General features: G+C 41.7%; 2 non-coding genes and 1 pseudogene across 2 annotated transcripts; all 3 read left to right on the plus strand.

Moving 5' to 3' along the window:
- The first annotated feature begins 1,293 nt into the window (after positions 1–1,293).
- Positions 1,294–1,494, plus strand: LOC118490759. Its single transcript, XR_004890007.1, has one exon. It is a non-coding gene; the product is annotated as a U2 spliceosomal RNA (small nuclear RNA).
- Positions 1,495–2,687: 1,193 nt separating this feature from the next.
- LOC118490752 lies at positions 2,688–2,883 on the plus strand. Its single transcript, XR_004890001.1, has one exon. It is a non-coding gene; the product is annotated as a U2 spliceosomal RNA (small nuclear RNA).
- A 1,297-nt stretch (positions 2,884–4,180) lies between these two features.
- LOC118490757 lies at positions 4,181–4,388 on the plus strand (annotated as a pseudogene).
- The last annotated feature ends 18,232 nt before the right edge of the window (positions 4,389–22,620 follow it).

Raw genomic sequence — 22,620 nt, forward strand, 5'->3', positions numbered from 1 at the left:
TCATCTTCGTAACCTCCTCGAACCTCAGCTTAGGATGATAGAGAGTGAAGGAATGCATGGCTTGTTTAGGGTGAAAGGCCGATGCATTTGGAGAAACCCTAATTGGGCGGAACCAGTGACAATCGAGTTCTATGGATGTCTGGAACAATAGTGCAGTTGAAGGTTGAAAACAAACGGGAGATCCGTGTGATATTCTCCAATTATACAATTATAGGAGTTCGCAGAGGAGGTGGTTAGCATCCCTGGGGTGGTTTTGATAAACTGCACTCAAATTACAGTAACTGAATTCTAAAAACTTCTGGTGGAGATCATGGGGAGAAAAAGGTGGAACAAACCACCAGCAGAGAAAACCGCAAATAACTGCCACCACAACGTTCTTTTTTTTTGTGAGTTTAAACAGCTCGGATTTCATCTCAGCAAGATCTAACGGTGGATATCGATTTCACTGACGCCTGGCGGTTAGACTTAATGGGGTTTAATAATTTATATAAGCTAGAAACAAAAACGGAATGAAAATGTGTAAATATGGAATGTCTAGAGAAACACCTGAGCTGCCACGTTTCCAAAATATTCATTCTCTAAGCTTATAAGTTTCTCTTTAGTTGCATTAGGGATATCAAGTTTGATGGCCCATCTCAAATTTTGAATACATTTTGCTCTATTATACCTCTGTTATAAAGGGTTAGTAAATAATAAAAAAAACATAAACAAAGATTCCACTCGTGATGGAAGTTATGATATAAAAATAAAAAAATTCGACAAGTAACTTACTCGTAAGCCATGGGACATTTTTAGTTGCTTGATTGTTTGATCGTTCCTCTTGCGTCTTACTGTCACTCATTAAATTAAAACATAAATAATTGGATGTAAAATGGGAAAAATACTAAAGAATTACCCGAAGGGCCTTAGAATCATGATTGGGATGACTCACTAATAGAGGTTATCAGTTTAAGCTAAACATAACTGGAATTAGTCAGGTAGATAAAGGCTCTTAGAACATCAAAGCACAAAAACTAATTCGGTTTTCCTAGCATAATATTAAGCTCACTTGGCAGGTGTGATTTGTGTATGCATCCCACTTAAACATAATATTTTATTTGAAACTTTGTTAGGGTGTCTTGATAGAAAGTGTTAATCGATCATTTGATGAATACTTGCAAGGCTGGTTTTATAAGAAAATAATCAACATCTACAAAGGGCAAAAGTAACTCATTATCCCACATCGGCTGAGTGAACTATACATATATGAAGAGACAGCAAACATAAACAGCAGTCCAAGAAAAGAGGAAAAGCATACCTTTCTCGGCCTTTTGGCTAAGATCAAGTGTAGTATCTGTTCTTATCAGTTTAGTTTAATATCTGATATGTGGGTCATCGGCCCACTTGATATTAATCTTATTTTTTATGGGGAAAAGCCCATCACAATAGCTTGCTATTGGGGCTTTTAAGTGTTGCCTTGTTGTTGCACTACTACCTTGGGTTGGCGCACCCCTCCAAACCATAGTTAAGTGTTCATCAATCAGTTTCCATATCTATATCTATTAAAGTGTTCATATATCATTTTTTTGTTTCATCTAAAGAACTTTACATAATCTCTCTAGTATGTGCAAAAGCCAGAAGGTGCAATACCATCTTCTTTTTGGATCACAAATTAGTTTTCTTGGGTGCAATGCCATCTGCAGTTTTAAGAAGGGGAAATTACAAAAATGGCAGTTGACCAAAACTATTTTCAGTTTTGTCAACCTCATGCGTCCTTGGAAGGACTCATTTTTTATTGAGTGTTTAAAGTGCCTGCATATGGACGCATCCAAGGCATGATGAGTCCCTCCAAGGACGCATGAGGTTGACAAAACTGAAAATAGTTTTGGTCAACTGCCTTTTTTGTAATTTCCCCTTTTAAGAATCTTTGATATCTTTATCATGTAATTTTCTCTCCATCATTTTCATTTCTTTGTCATGGAAGGAATTCAACTCCCCAAGTTCAGTATGAACCCTTGGTGATTGGACTGTCTTTCTGAAGGTTATCTTTGCTCTTTGTTTCATCCTTTAAAAGCTTCACTTAAAATATTTCCTTCACTTTGGTTTTGTTCCTGATGTTTTATATAATCGTATATGCTTTAATCCTGTAAAGGCATTCTGCACTTCTGCATGCCAACAAAATATTTAATACAGGATTTTCTGAAAATGTTTAGGAGCATGCTAACTATTTCATTGTAAATATTGTTGAGAAGGTACGGAAATATTTTCCTGAGCATGGTAACCCTGCAGTTTTTTGTCTTACAATCCTTTCAAATATTTATCTAGCCAACGGATATAAGTTAAGAGTCATGATTTGGATGCACTTACTAATAATTAATAGAGGTATCAGTTTAAGCTCAATGTAGCTGGAATTAGTCAGGTAGATAAGGGTTCTTAGAACATTGATTAAAGCAAATAAACTAATTTGGACTTCCTAGCAAAATAAACTAATTGTGTATGCATCCCGCTTAAACTTCTTCATACAATAACACAAGATTAAGTTTGAAACTTTGTTAAGGTGCCTTTATAATGCAGTGTTGATTAAGTCTCAGTAAATTAATACACATTTACAAAGGGCAAATGTAACTGGTAGTCCCACATTGGCTGAGTGAAGAAAACAAATATGAAGGGACTGCCTACATAAACAGCGCCCCAAGAGGGTAGGAAGCATACCTTTCTCGGCCTTTTGGCTAAGATCAAGTGTAGTATCTGTTTTTATCAGTTTAATATCTGATATGTGGGTCATCGGCCCACTCGATATTAATCTTATTTTTTATGGGGAAAGACCCATCACAATAGCTTGCCATTGGGGTCTTTGAGCGTCGCCTTGGTGTTGCACTATTGCCTTGGCCTGGCGCACCCCTCCAAACCATAGTTTATATTTTCTTACCTTTTTGTTATAATGCTTTCTGTAAATTTCATATGAAGTTTGAGGTTGGCAGTCTGCTATTTTTTAAAATGTTATTAAAATGAGTTTGAGTGGACTGCTATCATTTGAAACAAGCTTTGAGTTATTGTTTTTCAAGTGTTGGAATTGAAGATGATGAACATAAAAGATCCTTGTAATGCTACACAAAGTATGTGAGAACAGTGAATAGATACGCCCGTCCCTTTCAGGAGACATTTATCTTGAAATCCCACGTATTAGAATAAGTCCATATCACTTTACCATATTTTTGTGAATTGATTTGTAAACAGATGTGAGGAACCGGTGGAATGAGTGATCTAGTTCACCGTGCCTTGCTACAGTTTCTTTTAAATAAATACTTGTCATTTCTATCCGATGACTATGACTATCTGATTAGCAAAAAATGATAACTTTCAGTTAGTGATCAATAATCACCCACATGACATTAAAAATGGGTGTTTTTGGCAAGTTTTTGACCAAACTCATAGTAATTTGCAACCACTTCCACATATATGACAACTAAGGAAAACTTAGCTTTTCTTGTTGAATGGTATGAGCACAAGCCAGATAACTGACGTAACGTCTTCTCGCTTCTTTTTAGCTGTATCTTTTCATTTTTCTCTTATCTCAATTTTTAACCAGTTGACCCGTTTGATGCTCAAACTGCAAGGATTTACCTTCATTTGTTTCTAATCACACTCAACATATCATACTCAATTGTTTCTGAACTCCATATTTTGGTTGAAACACATTTTGGATGTTGTTTTTAGCAAGTTCTAGTCATTTCCTCAACTATTCAACATATGTTTAACTAGGCAGTAAGTAACATGTAGTCTGTTCTGTGACACATTTATTCCTAGTTCTACAAAGATTGTGGATCATGAAATATATGGACTTTCAGCCTTATTTATTGTTTCTTGGTTTACCCGCCTTATGAGATTGCTTACAACATCATGCTAATAATTTTACTGAAAATATTCATCTCATTCAAGGACCTGATTGTTCTGGCATATATGTAAACCAGGTTATTCTTATTTATTGTTTCCGGAGCATGGTTGCCCTGCAGTTTTAGTCTTCTGTTTCCATACCATTGTTGAGTTTGGCAGGCTATTAATCAATTCTTGTAATGGATTTTGCTTATCTTGTAATCAATTCTCCTCAACATGCAGAATATTCTTACAATACAATCCTTTTGAATTCAAATGAGTATATAACAAGTTAGAATCATGATTGGGATGTACTGTTCTTATAAGCATAACTTTCTCGGCCTTTTGGCTAAGATCAAGTGTAGTATCTGTTCTTATCAGTTTAATATCTAGTTTAATATCTGATATGTGAGCCATCGGCCCACTCGATATTAATCTTATTTTTTCTGGGGAAAGACCCGTCACAATAGCTTGCTATTGGGGTCTTTAAGCGTCGCCTTGGTGTTGCACTACTGCCTTGGCCTGGCGCACCCCTCCAATTTGCAGTCAATTTTTATATTCTTTTATAAGTTGTTCATGTCTTTAGATGACATTTTTTTTTTCTTACTCTCACCGTCCCACTTTTTAACAACTGAACCTGTCCTCACTTTCAAGGTTAATTTGTGAAGGGTATTAGTGAAGCTAGAATCAGTTTTCTAAAGGTCGGGATGATTTGTACTCTTTGTTCTTTGCTTTATTCCATATCTACAGAAGTCCTTTTTCTTTAGTAAATTCAGAGATAATGCTTAATTTTACCAGCAGAATTGTTGACTTATTTACGCTTTTATGGGATTCACTTAAATCTTGTCTAGGATGTTCTCAATATACAGAAGGTGCAACACTGTCTTCTTTTGGGATCACATGTTAATTTTGTTCTCAATATACGCGGGCTTCAACCAAAACAATATTATTTACTTTGAAATGAAATATTCTGTACAAACGCATACATTGGAAGAAACAAACAGAAAATTATTCAATCCCGGAAAAAACTTCCTTGTATACTACATATGAATATTGTCAATGGTTACAAAACTACTTAAGAGTGATCACATCTTTCCAATAAAATAACAAAATTTTATTGCAAAAATATGAAGATTGTGAATGGATAGAAGAATCGATACCTAATTTATACAAAAGAATATCATCTAACTATTGTATAAATGAAGAACGTAACATTATAAACATAAGAAAACGTTAACCTAGCCGGAAGTTAAAAATAGCCATATGACAAAAACAAAAGCACTTGATAAACTATTGTAAACATATATAAAGACAATGATAATAACATCAAACAGTAACACCATTCAACCATATATTTAACTAAGTTATTTGTACCATTAAAAAACATAAACATAAACTAAACCATAATAAAGTAAGCAAAGTTTTCATGTCCATCAACCCAACATCCATAATGTACATATCAAATATACTATCCAACAACTTACCAAACCATAACTGTCATAAACAAAATGCATACCAAACTTGCTTAGATTGAGGTTACATCATTCAACACAATCTTCTTCTAGGATGTTACATAAGTAAAGTGCAACATATGCCCAAACTCCAACTGGTTATCTGCCATGAACTTCATCCAACCATCAACGGCTTAACGTAATGCACCACCGTTTAACTCCGTCTTTGTTTCATAAACCTCCACATCCCCAGCCATGTTTTGAACATATAAAGGTTGCAAGTTATCAGACAGGCAGGCCTGCTCTGTCTACAACTTCAGTAGGAAGACGCTAAATGCGTTTAAAGAAAAACAAATATAAGTCAATAGAAAAAATGAAATAAATATGATGGTAAATCATGTAAAAAAAACATACCAGCCTATAGTCTCCTTTACGACTAAAGTTGAAGAATTCAGGATCCATGCCAACACCAGAAACTTTGCGTGCATTCCTTGTAATCTTCTTACGATGCTTCACTTTTTGAATATCCTTTAACCGTTTCTTTCCCTTGTTTATGAAAAAAATATAAAGAGGTGGTTAACAGCAAATATAGTATATATTGTACAATTAAAGTTTTCTTGTGTAAAGAATATTTATGAAATTGACTAACACACTGCTTTGGCTTAAATTCAATTTTATTGTTAATGTTAATGTATGTATAGACTATGATATTAGGGAAACAATTTTATATTAACTAATAATCAATAATATGAAATCTTTTAATAAAAAATCACTTAAAGAATTTTATGCATACTATCTAGACTTTGTATGACTTATAAACCATTTAGACCATTGAATCTAAACCTATTCACTTTTTACTAAATTAAGACTCGTTTCATTCTACTTGAAAATGAATCTCAACATATTCAACTTGACCACCAAAAAATAAATTATGAAAGATTCTCCAATTTGAATTTTAAACATGTTATTCACCAAGAATTATCAAATTTCTATCAAACCTTATGAATATGACTAACCAGACAATGACAATAAAAAACGGATATTAGTGAAATTCATAATAATACATTAAATACTTAATACCTTGACGTAATCAGCAGACGGACGATACGGAATCGATTCAGATTTTTTACTACATTGTCGGCCTTTGCATTCTTTCTTCAAATTCTCGACTATCTCGGATATGTCAGCAAAAACTTTAGCTTTTCCTTTTCCTTTAACCTGTTGTGAAAGAATAATATTAGCACATCCATTATTTTAATCTTAAATTTTTTTAAAAATCTATAAATAAAAGAATACCGCATCATATTTCATATACAAAAAGTAATCGATTAAGTAGCATCTATTCATCAATCACACATATATTTTCAGATTAATAGCAAAAAACCAAAGATGTTACAAAATCATTACATACTTAAACATCGCAATGAACATAATCGGAATAGTAATCAAGAATAAAAATAAAAGAAACATAGGGCAAAAACCCAACACAGAACGACTTTCAATACGTTCTTATCGAGCTGCAGATTTACTTTCAATAATGTCATCAGTACTTGAAAAACTATTTGACTGGTAAACCTCCTAAATAAACAGTCTGGTTGTTAAACCTCTAACACAACCAACGTAATTATTGAACCTACTTCATATACCTTATGTATCCAGCACATTGATTTAACAATGTGTTTGTAGTACCAATGACCAAAAAACAGACTATAACACTAAGCATCTAGATGCAAGCTCAGGTTTCAAATCAGTACTCAACTTCGTATCGTTTCATTCAAGCTTGAGTTTCTAAACATGACTTTTAATAAGCATTAATCATAAATAAATTAATATAAATATATGTTTGAAGAAACACTAACCTTCACGGTAGTATCCAACGAGGACTTCAACACTTGACGATCCGAACAACCTAACTGCAAAACAGAACACCGTTAAGACTCGTTACAGGAATGAGGTTATTCCTGTAACCACCCTCCGGTGTGAGAATAAGTCTCGGTTTTGGGAGTAAAGAAATGTCACACCCCCAAAATCCCACCTGCGGAGTACCACCGCTTGGAGGCGTGACTGACCAGGATCCGGCCACCAATCATACTGAACGAGCATATAAATAGTTATAAAAGTCTAACCAATACGATTGGTGTTCAAACAAAACAAAGTTTAAGTTGTAAGCGGAAGCATAAGTCTTAAAGTTAAAACATAAGTTCAAAAGGTTTCAAGTTTAACATGGCACACAGCAATCCATGTCCCACAACGACTCTCCTCCATGCAAGCTCCAGCTGAGTACCTATGGTCCTGCAAAGCATGTAGTAACGAGTCAACAACTAGTTGAGTGAGTTCACTGTTGGGTGTTCGTTTTAGTCGTTTCGAAAACAGTTTCCTTTAGCTGGCATCCTGCCGTGGGGGTTACCCCATAGTTTAAAAACGTGACTTGTTCATTCCCAGTTACTCTGGCATTCCAGCCGTGGGGGCTACCCCATGTTAGTTATCAGGCATTTCGGCCGTGGGGGCTACCCCATGCGTACACTAGACTCGTTACCATATCGACTGCTGACTGTAGTCATGTTTATGTGCCCTGAAACTGTCAATGTCTATCATCATTGACGTGTCCCAGATCCATTAGTTCACGCCCGTCCTCTGTGGCACGGTGTGAGGTTTGTCAGACCTAAATAGCGCTATCTAACTAATGACCCGCTCGCCATTGGCCCGGCGATTAAGTCGATATAAAAAGGAGGGACTTCGTGATAGAGTTTTGGTCTAGTACGAGTTATCCGTCCGTCCGGACGAGGAATCACATTCCTGAACCACTGCTGTCCTACCCAAGGAGGACGAGGAACCCACGTTCCTTAACCCCATTCCCAACCCAGGGAATCCCATGCTTTGTAGAGGGTGTGAACTCACCTTGGTTTGCTCGGCAGTTAAATCACAGAAAGGTCAATCAAGTTGCAAGTGGTCAACTATGTCCTAACATAGATACCATTTATATCAGATTCAAACCAAGCAGTGCACGTACAAGTAGCAATCACGGCATACAAGTTCTATCATGGCAGTTTAACAACAGTGCACAGTATTTTCAATTAACAGTAGCACATTTGGCCCATAAGTTCAGTCCAACTACTTAAGCCCAAAACACGTATTAAACAGTTAACACAGAAGCCCATAAGCCCGGCCCATTAACGTAGGCCCATAATTAAGCAAGCCCAATAGGCGTGGTTTCGAGTCGCAACCGGACTCGCAAGCATGGTTGCGGGTTATGCTGTTTGTGTTGATCATGGATGGTTGCGAGTCGCAACCTATGTCGCAACCATGGTTTCGGCTGATCATGCTAAGGTTTCGAGTCGCAACGGGACTCGCAACCTGTGTCGCAACTGGTGGTCTCGGCTTGTAATGCTGTGGTTGCGAGTCGCAACCAGGGGTTCCGACTCCCCAACAGTTGCTGATTCTGCACAGTTGTACTATCCAATGAAATTCAAATGTCATGCAACATTATATGGTACCATCCACTAAAACATGTTTTGTTGTCTATCATTTAGCTAAAATGGATCAAACATAGCAGAATTCAAATATTCAAGCACCTTCATAACACATTCAACTAGTTCTTCATATATTCATATCATGTTCATGTTGTTCATCATATCAATCAACCCTTATTCAAACACATTATGCATTCATCCTACTCATAACTATCAACACACTTGAACATACTTATTAAATGGTTTCATTCATCACAAAACATCGATTTTTAGGACATTTATCCGATTCTTATGTAAGCGGTTTCATGTTCATCAACCTAAGTGGTCTGAATCACATTTAAACACAAGATACCATAGCCCATCATGCAATATGTATCCGAAATCAAGACATATTAACCGGTTATCAACATTATACACATTAGAACATCATATACATTAGGAATCATCATGGAACACTAATATCAAACACAATAAACATCATATCGAGCTAACATCACAATAAACATCATAAACACTAACCGGTTGATGGGTTTCCAAGTGTGTGAATCTTCCAACCGATTTCGTGTGTGAGCCGATCCAAGAGTCCAAAAATCCGAGAATGAGGGAGTGAAGGTGATGTTTGGTTTCAAGGGTTTTTAGAGAGGGAAAGAGTGAGAGTGTGGGTGTGTGTTGATAAAAAATGACAAGGTTAGCTAGGGTGATATATATATACTAGTTCAAGTGGTGCACCCTAAAGGGTTTCGGATGAGGGTTTACGGCCCAAATGGCCCAACCGGCCAAAGGCCCAAACCGGCCTAATGGTTACTGTTCACTCGAGACCACATGGTCTCGAGTCGGGTCCTTGTTGTCTCGGGTCGCATACATACAAGCATACACATAAGCATAATATATAATCACATAGGGTGTTCACATATTGTTCATTAAGCCGACAATTAATTAATCACATAACGTTTCAAGTCGGTTACACTACAGTACACGAAAGGTTCTAAATTTCGAGTTGTCACATCATCCCCAAGCTGAAAGAAATTTCGTCCCGAAATTTGATGGCACTCACTGAGGAAGCTAGTTAAGTTGTATGGTTTTCCCGGTTTTCCTGGGGTGTCACATCCTCCCCCCGTTGATCTCCCGAAATTCCGTAGCTTCAGCCTCAGTAGTGGTCGTACCGTTTGCAAACAGTTGGGGATACTTTTGTTTCATCCGATCTTCGCGCTCCCAAGTAAACTCTGGGCCGCGACGTGAGTTCCAACGAACTCGAACGAGAGGTATTCTAGTGCTCTTGAGGACCTTAACATATCGGTCCGTGATTTCGACTGGTTCCTCGACGAATTTCAATTGTTCATCGATCGTGAGTTCCTTCAGAGGAACTACGTGGGTCTCATCTGACAGACATTTCTTCAGATTCGACACATGGAAAACGTTGTGAACTGCACCGAGTTCTGCTGGTAAGTTCAGTCTGTAGGCCACCTTGCCTATTTTCTCAATGATTTCGAATGGTCCAACATATCGTGGGTTGAGTTTGCCTCGTTTACCAAAACGAACCACACCCTTCCAGGGTGAAACTTTGAGTAATACCCGCTCCCCAACCTGGAGCTCAAGTGGTTTCCTGCCCTTATCGGCGTAGGCCTTCTGACGGTCTCGAGCGGCCGCCATGCGTTGTCGTATTTGAGCAATCCGCTCAGTAGTGTCTACCACATGTTCAGGACCAGTGATTTGACTATCCCCCACCTCTGCCCAACAAAGAGGTGACCGGCATTTACGTCCGTACAATGCCTCGAACGGAGCAGCTTTAATGCTGGTGTGGTAGCTGTTATTGTACGAGAATTCCACGAGTGGCAGATGCTTTTCCCAGCTGTTGCCAAAGTCGATTACACATGCACGAAGCATGTCTTCTAAGGTCTGGATAGTGCGCTCGGACTGCCCGTCCGTCTGTGGGTGATACGCTGTGCTCATATCTAATCGTGAGCCAAAGGACTTGTGCATTGCCTGCCACAGTTCCGAAGTAAAACGTGCATCTCGATCAGAGATGATAGAGGTAGGCACCCCGTGCCTCGAAACAACTTCCTTAAGGTATATTTCTGCTAAAGTGGAGAATTTATCCGTCTCCTTAATCGCCAAAAAGTGTGCGGATTTTGTGAGTCGATCCACGATCACCCAAATAGTATCGTTTCCGCGTTGAGATCTAGGTAAGCCAGTAACGAAATCCATGGAAATTTGCTCCCATTTCCATTGTGGTATTTCTGGTTGCTGGAGTAGGCCTGAGGGTTTCTGGTATTCTGTCTTGACTCGGGCACAAGTCAAACACTTGCTGACGTAAGTTGCTATGTGGGCCTTCATGCTAGGCCACCAATACGTAGTTTTAATATCGTGGTACATTTTATCTGAACCAGGGTGTACCGAGTAGCGAGATTTGTGTGCTTCATCCATCACAAGCTCTCGTAGGTTGTCATAGAGTGGGACCCAAATGCGTCTTGTTACGTAGTAAGCACCGTCTTCCTTCTGTTCTAGGCGTTGCCTTGACCCGCGTAGGGCTTCAGCCCTTACGTTTTCTGGTTTCAGTGCTTCTATCTGAGCAGCTCGTATTTGCGAAGGTAGACTAGAATGGATCGTGAGTTGTAGAGCTCTTACGCGCTTAGGCGCAGTGTCCTTTCGACTTAGGGCGTCGGCCACAACATTCGCCTTGCCCGGGTGATACCTGATGGAGCACTCGTAGTCATTTAGTAGCTCGACCCATCGTCGTTGCCGCATATTCAGTTCCTTCTGCTTGAATATGTGCTCTAGGCTCCTGTGGTCGGTGTAGATGGCGCACTTGGTTCCGTACAGGTAATGCCGCCATAGTTTAAGTGCGAAAACAACAGCTCCCAGCTCCAAATCATGTGTAGTGTAGTTCTTCTCGTGAACTTTGAGTTGTCGTGAGGCGTAGGCTATGACTTTATCTCGTTGCATCAATACACAACCAAGACCTTGAATTGATGCATCACAGTAAACCACAAAATCGTCTGTGCCCTCTGGCAGTGAAAGGATAGGTGCACTACAAAGTCTATCCTTTAGATGCTGAAAAGCTAACTCTTGTGCATTTCCCCAATGATAAACAACGCCTTTCTGCGTTAGCGAGGTGAGAGGCTGCGCGATCTTAGAAAAATCCTTAATGAATCTCCTGTAGTAACCTGCCAATCCCAAGAATTGGCGAATTTCCTTTGGTGTACGAGGTGCAGGCCAGTTCTTAATAGAGTCTACCTTGGATGGATCAACGTGAATCCCATCCTTGTTTACCACGTGGCCTAGGAAATGGACTTCACGAAGCCAGAAGTCGCATTTCGAGAACTTTGCATAGAGCTGTTCTGTTCGAAGAAGTTCCAAAATAAGTCGTAGATGCTGTTCGTGTTCCTCCTGACTCTTAGAATAGATCAGGATGTCGTCGATGAAGACTATAACGAACTTGTCCAGGTAAGGCTTGCACACTCGGTTCATCAAGTCCATGAAAACTGCGGGTGCGTTCGTCAGCCCAAACGGCATGACCAAAAACTCATAGTGCCCATATCGAGTTCTAAAGGCTGTCTTAGAGACATCCTCTTCTCGAACTCTCAGCTGGTGATATCCCGATCTCAGATCGATCTTTGAATAGTAGCTCGACCCCTGCAACTGGTCGAACAAGTCGTCAATGCGCGGTAGAGGATAACGGTTCTTCACAGTCACCTTGTTGAGTTCACGATAGTCGATACACATTCTGAAGGTACCGTCCTTCTTCTTCACGAATAGTACTGGGGCTCCCCAAGGCGATGAGCTAGGACGAATGAAACCCTTATCCAAGAGTTCTTGTAGTTGCGTGGAGAGTTCTTCCAATTCTGATGGAGCTAAACGATAAGGTGCACGGGCTATAGGCGCAGCTCCAGGAGCTAATTCAATCTGAAACTCGACTTGGCGATGGGGTGGAAGACCAGGTAATTCCTCAGGGAATACCTCAGGATAGTCACGTACAACTGGAAAATCTTCTAGCTTCTTCTCTTTCTCTGTGATGTCAGTAACGAGAGCCAAAACTGCAGTGTGGCCCTTTCGTAAGCACTTCTGGGCTTTAAGAAGAGAGATGATGTTCTCAACAGCACTTCTCTTGTCGCCACGAATCAGGAGAGGTTCATTACCAAAACCAGGAATACGAACGATCTTCTCGTTGCAAAGAATCTCTGCTCGGTGTTGGGATAACCAATCCATCCCAATGACAACGTCGAAACTACCCAAGACGATAGGGATAAGGTCAATAGAGAAGGTCTGGTTAGCGAGAATAAGTTGGCAACCTTTGACTACGTGTGAGGCCTCCAAACTCTTACCATTGGCTAGCTCTACAGTGTGCTTGGTGTTCAGGGGGGTTGGAATACGCTTAAGCATTCGACTAACTTCTAGTGACACATAGCTAGTATCGGCGCCTGAATCAAATAAAACTGTAACATAAAAGTCGTCGAGAAGGAACTTACCCGTCACCACATTGGGATCATTCCTTGCTTCACCTTGACCAATCACGAACACTCGTCCCCTGGCACCATTGTTGTTGTGGTTCCCATTGTTACCATTCCCCTGATTGTTGTTGTTGTTGTTGTTGTTCTGGTTCAGTTGGGGACAATCTTTCTTGAAGTGGCCTTCAGCTCCACACTGAAAGCATCCTTTGTTGTTACCCTGTTGTTGTCGCTGGTTCTGTTGAGGTTGCTGACGATTCTGGTTGGCGGGGTATGCGCTCCTACAATCCTTTGCAACATGACCAGGCTTGTTGCACCGATGACAGTTGCCCCTGGTGCATGGCCCACTGTGGTGTAGGTTGCAGCGATTGCATTTGGGGTGATTCCCCTTGTACCCACCATGACTTTGTCCACCAGACGATTGCTGACTAGGGCTCTTGTGGTCGTCAGTCTTTCTTTGCTGAGACTGAGATTGCACAGAAGTTGAACCCTTGCTTGAAGTTCCATCCCATTTCCGTTTGCTGTCACTAGAGGTACCCGAAGTAGTTGCAGCACCTATGCGCTTTGGTAACTTGTTCTGCTCCACCGCCTGATCAGTGAGACGGTGAGCCAACTGAACAACCTGCTGGATAGTAGTCAATTTTGCTGAAGTCACATGACTTTGGATCTCTGGCACCAAGCCCTTGAGATAGAGTTCAATTCGCTTATACGGAGGGTCCACCATAGTAGGACACAACAAGGCAAGCTCATGCGATCTCTTAGTATACGCCTCAATCTCTGACCCCGTCATCTTGAGGTTGTAGAACTCGTCTTCCAACTTATGGATGTCATCGCGACTGCAGTATTCCTCCCTGATCATTTCCTTGAAAGTTTCCCATGGGGTGGCGTTGGCAGCAACCAACCCCAGCATTTGCACTTGAGCATTCCACCACGTGAGGGCCAAACCCTCGAGAGTACCAGTAGCATACTTCACCCTGCGCGCTTCAGGGCATTCACACATTTCGAACACAGATTCTAGTTTCTCAAACCAGTGGAGGAGACCTACTGCTCCTTCAGTTCCGCTAAAAGTAGTGGGTCGACAGTCCATAAAGGTCTTAAAAGTGCACACCGGTGCCTGAGCATGTTGACCTAAGGTAGGTGAAAGAAAGACAGAGTTTAACACAAAGGTTGGTTCATGAGAGTAGGATCCTAAAGATCCTAGAATAAGTTCGGACTGCAGGATATACCTCCTGCGTATGCAGCTGCGAGTGCTGCGGCAACTCGTTCGTTGATCAGTGCGGTCAACTGGGCTTGTGTCATGTTAACGCGTCCAGACATGATTCTTCATATCAAGAGTAACACGAGTGAGAGAGGTTCGCGAAAGTACGATAGTAGGATAGAGTAAGCACGCACGTGTTCAAACAACAGTAGTTATACTAATCAAGCATACCATGAGCAATGTACTATGTAACTAGCAAGTAGGCAATATACACATATCATATCACCTAGAATGTCGAGCCTTGCATGTGGAGTGGAGCGTCGTTGTGGACCGTTGAGCCCTACACCGGTTATAGTCTGGTTTTAACGAAAACGTTTCTCCTTTATTAAAACCTAGTTCACTATAACCAATGGCTCTGATACCAATCTGTCACACCCCCAAAATCCCACCTGCGGAGTACCACCGCTTGGAGGCGTGACTGACCAGGATCCGGCCACCAATCATACTGAACGAGCATATAAATAGTTATAAAAGTCTAACCAATACGATTGGTGTTCAAACAAAACAAAGTTTAAGTTGTAAGCGGAAGCATAAGTCTTAAAGTTAAAACATAAGTTCAAAAGGTTTCAAGTTTAACATGGCACACAGCAATCCATGTCCCACAACGACTCTCCTCCATGCAAGCTCCAGCTGAGTACCTATGGTCCTGCAAAGCATGTAGTAACGAGTCAACAACTAGTTGAGTGAGTTCACTGTTGGGTGTTCGTTTTAGTCGTTTCGAAAACAGTTTCCTTTAGCTGGCATCCTGCCGTGGGGGTTACCCCATAGTTTAAAAACGTGACTTGTTCATTCCCAGTTACTCTGGCATTCCAGCCGTGGGGGCTACCCCATGTTAGTTATCAGGCATTTCGGCCGTGGGGGCTACCCCATGCGTACACTAGACTCGTTACCATATCGACTGCTGACTGTAGTCATGTTTATGTGCCCTGAAACTGTCAATGTCTATCATCATTGACGTGCCCCAGATCCATTAGTTCACGCCCGTCCTCTGCGGCACGGTGTGAGGTTTGTCAGACCTAAATAGCGCTATCTAACTAATGACCCGCTCGCCATTGGCCCGGCGATTAAGTCGATATAAAAAGGAGGGACTTCGTGATAGAGTTTTGGTCTAGTACGAGTTATCCGTCCGTCCGGACGAGGAATCACATTCCTGAACCACTGCTGTCCTACCCAAGGAGGACGAGGAACCCACGTTCCTTAACCCCATTCCCAACCCAGGGAATCCCATGCTTTGTAGAGGGTGTGAACTCACCTTGGTTTGCTCGGCAGTTAAATCACAGAAAGGTCAATCAAGTTGCAAGTGGTCAACTATGTCCTAACATAGATACCATTTATATCAGATTCAAACCAAGCAGTGCACGTACAAGTAGCAATCACGACATACAAGTTCTATCATGGCAGTTTAACAACAGTGCACAGTATTTTCAATTAACAGTAGCACATTTGGCCCATAAGTTCAGTCCAACTACTTAAGCCCAAAACACGTATTAAACAGTTAACACAGAAGCCCATAAGCCCGGCCCATTAACGTAGGCCCATAATTAAGCAAGCCCAATAGGCGTGGTTTCGAGTCGCAACCGGACTCGCAAGCATGGTTGCGGGTTATGCTGTTTGTGTTGATCATGGATGGTTGCGAGTCGCAACCTATGTCGCAACCATGGTTTCGGCTGATCATGCTAAATTTTCGAGTCGCAACGGGACTCGCAACCTGTGTCGCAACTGGTGGTCTCGGCTTGTAATGCTGTGGTTGCGAGTCGCAACCAGGGGTTCCGACTCCCCAACAGTTGCTGATTCTGCACAGTTGTACTATCCAATGAAATTCAAATGTCATGCAACATTATATGGTACCATCCACTAAAACATGTTTTGTTGTCTATCATTTAGCTAAAATGGATCAAACATAGCAGAATTCAAATATTCAAGCACCTTCATAACACATTCAACTAGTTCTTCATGTATTCATATCATGTTCATGTTGTTCATCATATCAATCAACCCTTATTCAAACACATTATGCATTCATCCTACTCATAACTATCAACACACTTGAACATACTTATTAAATGGTTTCATTCATCACAAAACATCGATTTTTAGGACATTTATCCAATTCTTATGTAAGCGGTTTCATGTTCATCAACCTAAGTGGTCTGAATCACATTTAAACACAAGATACCATAGCCCATCATGCAATATGTATCCGAAATCATGACATATTAACCGGTTATCAACATTATACACATTAGAACATCATATACATTAGGAATCATCATGGAACACTAATATCAAACACAATAAACATCATATCGAGCTAACATCACAATAAACATCATAAACACTAACCGGTTGATGGGTTTCCAAGTGTGTGAATCTTCCAACCGATTTCGTGTGTGAGCCGATCCAAGAGTCCAAAAATCCGAGAATGAGGGGGTGAAGGTGATGTTTGGTTTCAAGGGTTTTTAGAGAGGGAAAGAGTGAGAGTGTGGGTGTGTGTTGATCAAAAATGACAAGGTTAGCTAGGGTGATATATATATACTAGTTCAAGTGGTGCACCCTAAAGGGTTTCGGATGAGGGTTTACGGCCCAAATGGCCCAACCGGCCAAAGGCCCAAACCGGCCTAATGGTTACTGTTCACTCGAGACCACATGGTCTCGAGTCGGGTCCTTGTTGTCTCGGGTCGCATACATACAAGCATACACATAAGCATAATATATAATCACATAGGGTGTTCACATATTGTTCATTAAGCCGACAATTAATTAATCACATAACGTTTCAAGTCGGTTACACTACAGTACACGAAAGGTTCTAAATTTCGAGTTGTCACAAGAAATATGTGTATGGAAGAAAGTTGTGCGGGAGTAAGATGATCAATACCTTTGATATTTACCCTTATTTATAGTTTAACCATTAGGAACATAGCTAGGTTAAGAGATAATTGAGCATGCCACGACGTTGTTAGGATCTCTTATAGGCCTTTATGGCCCTGGCCCGTAAATGGACCTTTATGAGCTTCTAAAATATCTTTTAGACCATGACCAATGCCCCAGTTGGTCCTATACATGTGACCCGCTATAAGAAAAAGAATTGCAATAGCTAAATGATGGTGTGCAGTATCGGTTAGCCATAGACCTCCAGTTACGGGGTCCGCAATATTTTTGATTTGGCATCAATAGTTGAAGGGAATTTTCCGAAGAGAAAATGGATTACGGGAGTGTGTGACTGGAACTATTGATTGGTCTGTGCAGATTTGTGCCTTTATTTATATTTATCTGCCACATTTGAATTCACAACCAAATGTGTCTTTGTTCCAACCATCACGTAAGCCCATACGGAGGATAGGCTGGTTCGCTTAAAGAGAATCTTAAAGAGAATTTTTTTATGATCAGATACGAATCATGTCATACATGAGCAGGCTCCGTAAGATCTAGTTCACTTAACTTCAGATTATTTAATAGTATAGTATAAAATGCATTCCGATAAGTTAGGGATTTGCATAATCTTCCCAAAAAGCTGGAGATTTGGTTGCGTGACCTATCCATGCAAGATGGAATAATCTAGAATAAATGTTTGTGATTATTTATTTATAATAAAATAATAGGTAATGACCGGGTCGGGTTAGCCGATTCGGGTCATACCTCGTCATGTCCCCCAGTCCGAAGTTATGAAATGAAATTCATGAGATCGGACTAAAAGAAGGAAAAGTTAGCATACCCTGTTTAGGGCAGATTTTATCGAGTAAATTGTCGTTATGTGTTATGAGAAAATGGCGGCGATGGGATAGGATGTGACAGTTAATTCATCATTGGGATGACCACTGTATTTACCCTGCTCTGACGCGTATTTCCGTCCGTTCGTCTTTTCGAATTTGAAAAGTTACCTTCTTGTATAAATAGTACCCTTGTTTGTGAGATTCGAATTCCATTTCCATTTCCTCACAACTCTTTCTTTCACTTCCCTATTTCGAACAAATGGCCTCTAAGACCGGTGAATCTTCTTCCTCTGCCTCAGCCAGCGCTGATGCCCTGTTCTGTAAATGGGGAGTTGTGTCTTACAACAACCTTGTGCAAGATTACGGTATCAGGGCTGAGTGGAATCCCGTGTTACCATCAAGAACGGACACAGCATTTCCGTTGAAAGAGGGCAAAATCACGTTATTTAGTGATTTCTTCAAATTCTGCAATTTCCGACTGCCTGTTACCAAGTTTTGCAAATTGGTTCTTGACCATTACCGTATTCACATTTCCCAACTGCATCCACTAGGATTAGTGAAACTTCGACAGTTCGAATTTGCTTATGCGGCCCTAGGGCACATTCCGGAACTTATTGTGTTTAGGGCTTTCTTTATTCTTGTTTGGAAATCCCCTTTTTTCACCTTCGACCGGAGAGATACCGATGTGTCTTGTCTGAGGGATATTCCTGCCAGTTCCAAGAACAAAGATTGGAAAAAGAAATTTTTCTATATTGATGCCTGTGTGATTCCTGGCGAGATGCACTGGAGAGAAATGGGACCAAAAGACAAGGTTAAGGACGATGGTCCTTCTGAAGATGCTTATATGTCAAACGCCCTGTATACAAGGTTGTGTGGCCGCCCTTTCGAGTGCACAGTAATCCCAGAAGGGGCCCTGGTAATGGAGGGAATGAGTTTGCTGTGGCGTGACATCAAGCAGTACCCTTCATTTCGAAGGGATGATGAAGGTATGCATATTTCTTCCTAGTCTGGTATGCTACCATTTTGAAAATAATATGTATGCACATTTAAGGGGAATGGAGCTTGTTTGACTTTGTTGACCCTCCGCGACATCTTGAGTTGAGGGCCGCGGACCGCATGCTCGACGAACAAGAGCCAGATGTGTTGAGGGTTCACCTTGAGCAGTTTTTGTTACCCGCTTTGCCGCCGGATCCCACTGCCTACGTATCCCCCCTTTCCCTCAGCGGGGGTGGTAGCGTTGCCGCCCTAGAGAAGAGACCAACCCGGATAAAGGTTACCGGGAGGAAATACATGGCAGCTGGTTCGGCCACGTCTTCCGCTGGTGGGGCAGCGTTCACCAAGGGTGATACCTCTACTACTGCTGAAATGACAAGCCCTACCCATGTGTCGAAGAAATGAAAAACGTTTGTTGCTCCTACTCTGACCGCGTTCGAGGCTGTGCAAGCCGCCTATGCCCTGCCGCTTGGTATGCACTTTTTATCTCCGAATGTTATAATGAATTATGAGCTTCGTGTTACTTGAAGCTTGTCTTTGATATAGGTACTACTGGCGGGGCTCAAGCTGAAAATGTGACACCTACCCCCTTGTCATCTGCGGGGGTAGTGCTTCCCATTGCTGGCAGCAGCAACCCTCCAGAGCTTATACCTCAGGCTAGTGTTACCGCTGCCGTTAGTTGTGCCATGCCACCGCCTACACTTACCGCTGTTGTGACCTCCAGTGTCGCTCCTTCCTCTTTGTTTGATTCTCCATTGAGTATATTTTCCGCTACCGAGAAAGAAATGCATGTCGTATCCCTTGCTCACGAGGCAACTAGTGCTGGAGATCATGCTACTGGCGATACAGGGGGGTCCAGCAGTGGCATTGCTGATGATGGGGCCCGCCAGGGTGATGACCTTTACTTGCCTACCATTAACTGGGATCCCAACACTCGGGATAAACGCTACCAGCCCCAGTGGAAAATTGCGGAGTCTTCTAGGTTGATCTTTCCCCAAGTGGTTCAGCACTGGGTTGAGCGGGCTTACCCCCCGGCCGAAGCGGCGTATGTTGAAGGTCTGAACAATGAGAATTTGATGAACTCCGCGATTGTGGATTCTGTTAGTTAGCCCTGGAGGCTTACAGAGATCCGGCGCAGATTGATGCATGATAACAATGAGCTCCACCACACGCGGGCCCTTATTGAAGAGCTCAAAGATGAGAAGTACCGCTTGGAGAGTCAGCTCCAAGCCGATGGGTTAAGGGAGAGCCGGTTTTTGTCAGAGAAAAACAAAGCTGAGGACGACTTGAAGAAGGTGACTGCCCACCTTGCTGAGGAGCGGCTCATATGGGCTCGCGATATAGCAGAGAAGGACCGGGTCCTTGCTCACGCTAAAAGCGTGCAGGAGGAGTTGGAACGTAAAGCTATTACTGAGGCCCAGAAGGTGAGATCTGAAATGTCTGCGCAAGTGGAAAATTCCGAATTGACACTGATTTTGTGTATCAGGTGCAGGAGCGCTATCAAGCTTTGACCGTTGAGGTGGAAGCTTCAAATGCTAAAGCCCGGGCGAAACAGATGGAATTGGAGGAACGGGAGGGGCAGCTTAGGGAACTTCAGCATCGTTGTGATTCCCTTCTTTCTGAAAGAAATGCACTTGCCCAATCCTCCGCCGCGCGCCTGAAGGAGGTGGAAAGTGCCTTGGAGGGGTGATAGGAACTGGTTGATAACAAACGGATTAGTAGGGGCGTTCGAATACCTTCACCAATCGGCGCCTTTTACAACGCTAATAGATCGCCTCTCTGCTGCCGCGTATCAGTCTGGTCACCATGATGGTGTTTACAAAGGATACTTTGACTGTCAGCAGTCGGAAAAATTGCTTCTGATTTCCATACGGCAAGGGGTAAATTTCAAGGTGACATGGCTGATGCACTGGAGGCAGCGTATAACAAGCCATTGCCTGCATATGCAGACCTGATGGACAAGGTGAATGAGGATGGCGTCGAGTCCTTGCGTTTGATGTTGGACCCCGCGGAAGAGTCAGCGGAGGAATAAGTAATTTGTTTTGTTTATGTATGTTACTTTCTCCCAATATTTGTAATGACACTGTTTGACTTGGTTTTTGTGAAAATATCTGAATGGTTTGTCAGACATTTAATGCTAATGTCATGATGGATAACGCCGCCGTTCTTCTGAAATGTGGTGACTTGACATGTAATGATTATTTTCCATTAATGTTACTATCGTCATCTCTGTCAAAACTATTTGCCCTTCTATAAATTGGGCTTCTTTTTTTCTTAATTTGGTAATTTGAAAGGATGAGTCGAAAAAGTTATAGACAGAGACTTTCTGACATTTTCTGGCGGTTAGATGCCGCCGATGGCCTGGTTCAACTGCAAATTCAGGTAACGAAGTCGATGATCCGGAAAAGAGGATCGCCTTCCAATGCTGTCCTGCCCCGGGTGAGCCGGTCATGCAAAAGTGTTATTTATGAGGATCTTTTGCCAGCTGACACGGATGTGGCATCACTATCAGCTGATAATTTGATGAAGGTAGTCCCAGCTGATCATGTTCAACGTTGCCATTTGGTGTATGAACGTCGCCGTAATGGCTGTTCTGTTAAGAATCCCGTTGGTGATCCAGGGATGGGAGCTCCACCAGTGGTTGGAGGACACACTGATGACTTTGCTGTTGACCCTTGTTTGTTGGGCTGTACTGGTAAGGTGTTGCATACCCCTGCAGAGGTGATGGCAACCCGTTCCCAGGAGTAGGTATTAGAACATGTTCTTTTTTGGTTCCCCTATGTTGGTCTTTAACAATAGGGACAAGTACTTGGTTTGTGTAAGATAGTTCGTATGTATTTATTACCAAAATACCTATCTTTTTGCAGCGGTTATTGTATCTATTACCAAGATACCCGCTCTTAGCGCTGTATGTATCGACCCCATGACTTATGTGTGAAAATATTCCGTGTTTAAGGGTACTTTTATTGTTTACCGTTATGTGCAGTTAAGATGCGATGGTAAATTTTATTGTATGTTTAAGTAATGAGGAAAAACAAAGGGAAATAACTTTTTATTAAGCTCAAAGCTTAAACGAAAAGAAGCGACATTGCTGTGGATGGATTACACTTGTTTGTCAGAAAAAAAAAGTCTATTCTTGCTGTTAGGAGCAAGACATTACATGTAACATTTTTTCAATTGGGCCATGTTCCAGCTACGCGGCACGGCGGTACCATCTAGCCTGGACAAGCGGTAGGCCCCTTTGCCCAGATCTTCTTGAATGATGTAGGGGCTCTCCCAGTTGGGTCCCAGTTTGCCTGAGGGTTCCGCCGTACTGGCTTCATTATCGCGCATGACGTAGTCGCCTTCTTTGAAAGTATGTTGTGCCATGCGTTTTTTGTAGTACTTTTCTAATGTCTTCTTGTGTTTTGCTTCGTTGATGGCGGCAGCTTCGCGCCT

This window comes from Helianthus annuus, chromosome 3 (assembly GCF_002127325.2).
Source record: "Helianthus annuus cultivar XRQ/B chromosome 3, HanXRQr2.0-SUNRISE, whole genome shotgun sequence".
Lineage (NCBI taxonomy): Eukaryota > Viridiplantae > Streptophyta > Magnoliopsida > Asterales > Asteraceae > Helianthus > Helianthus annuus.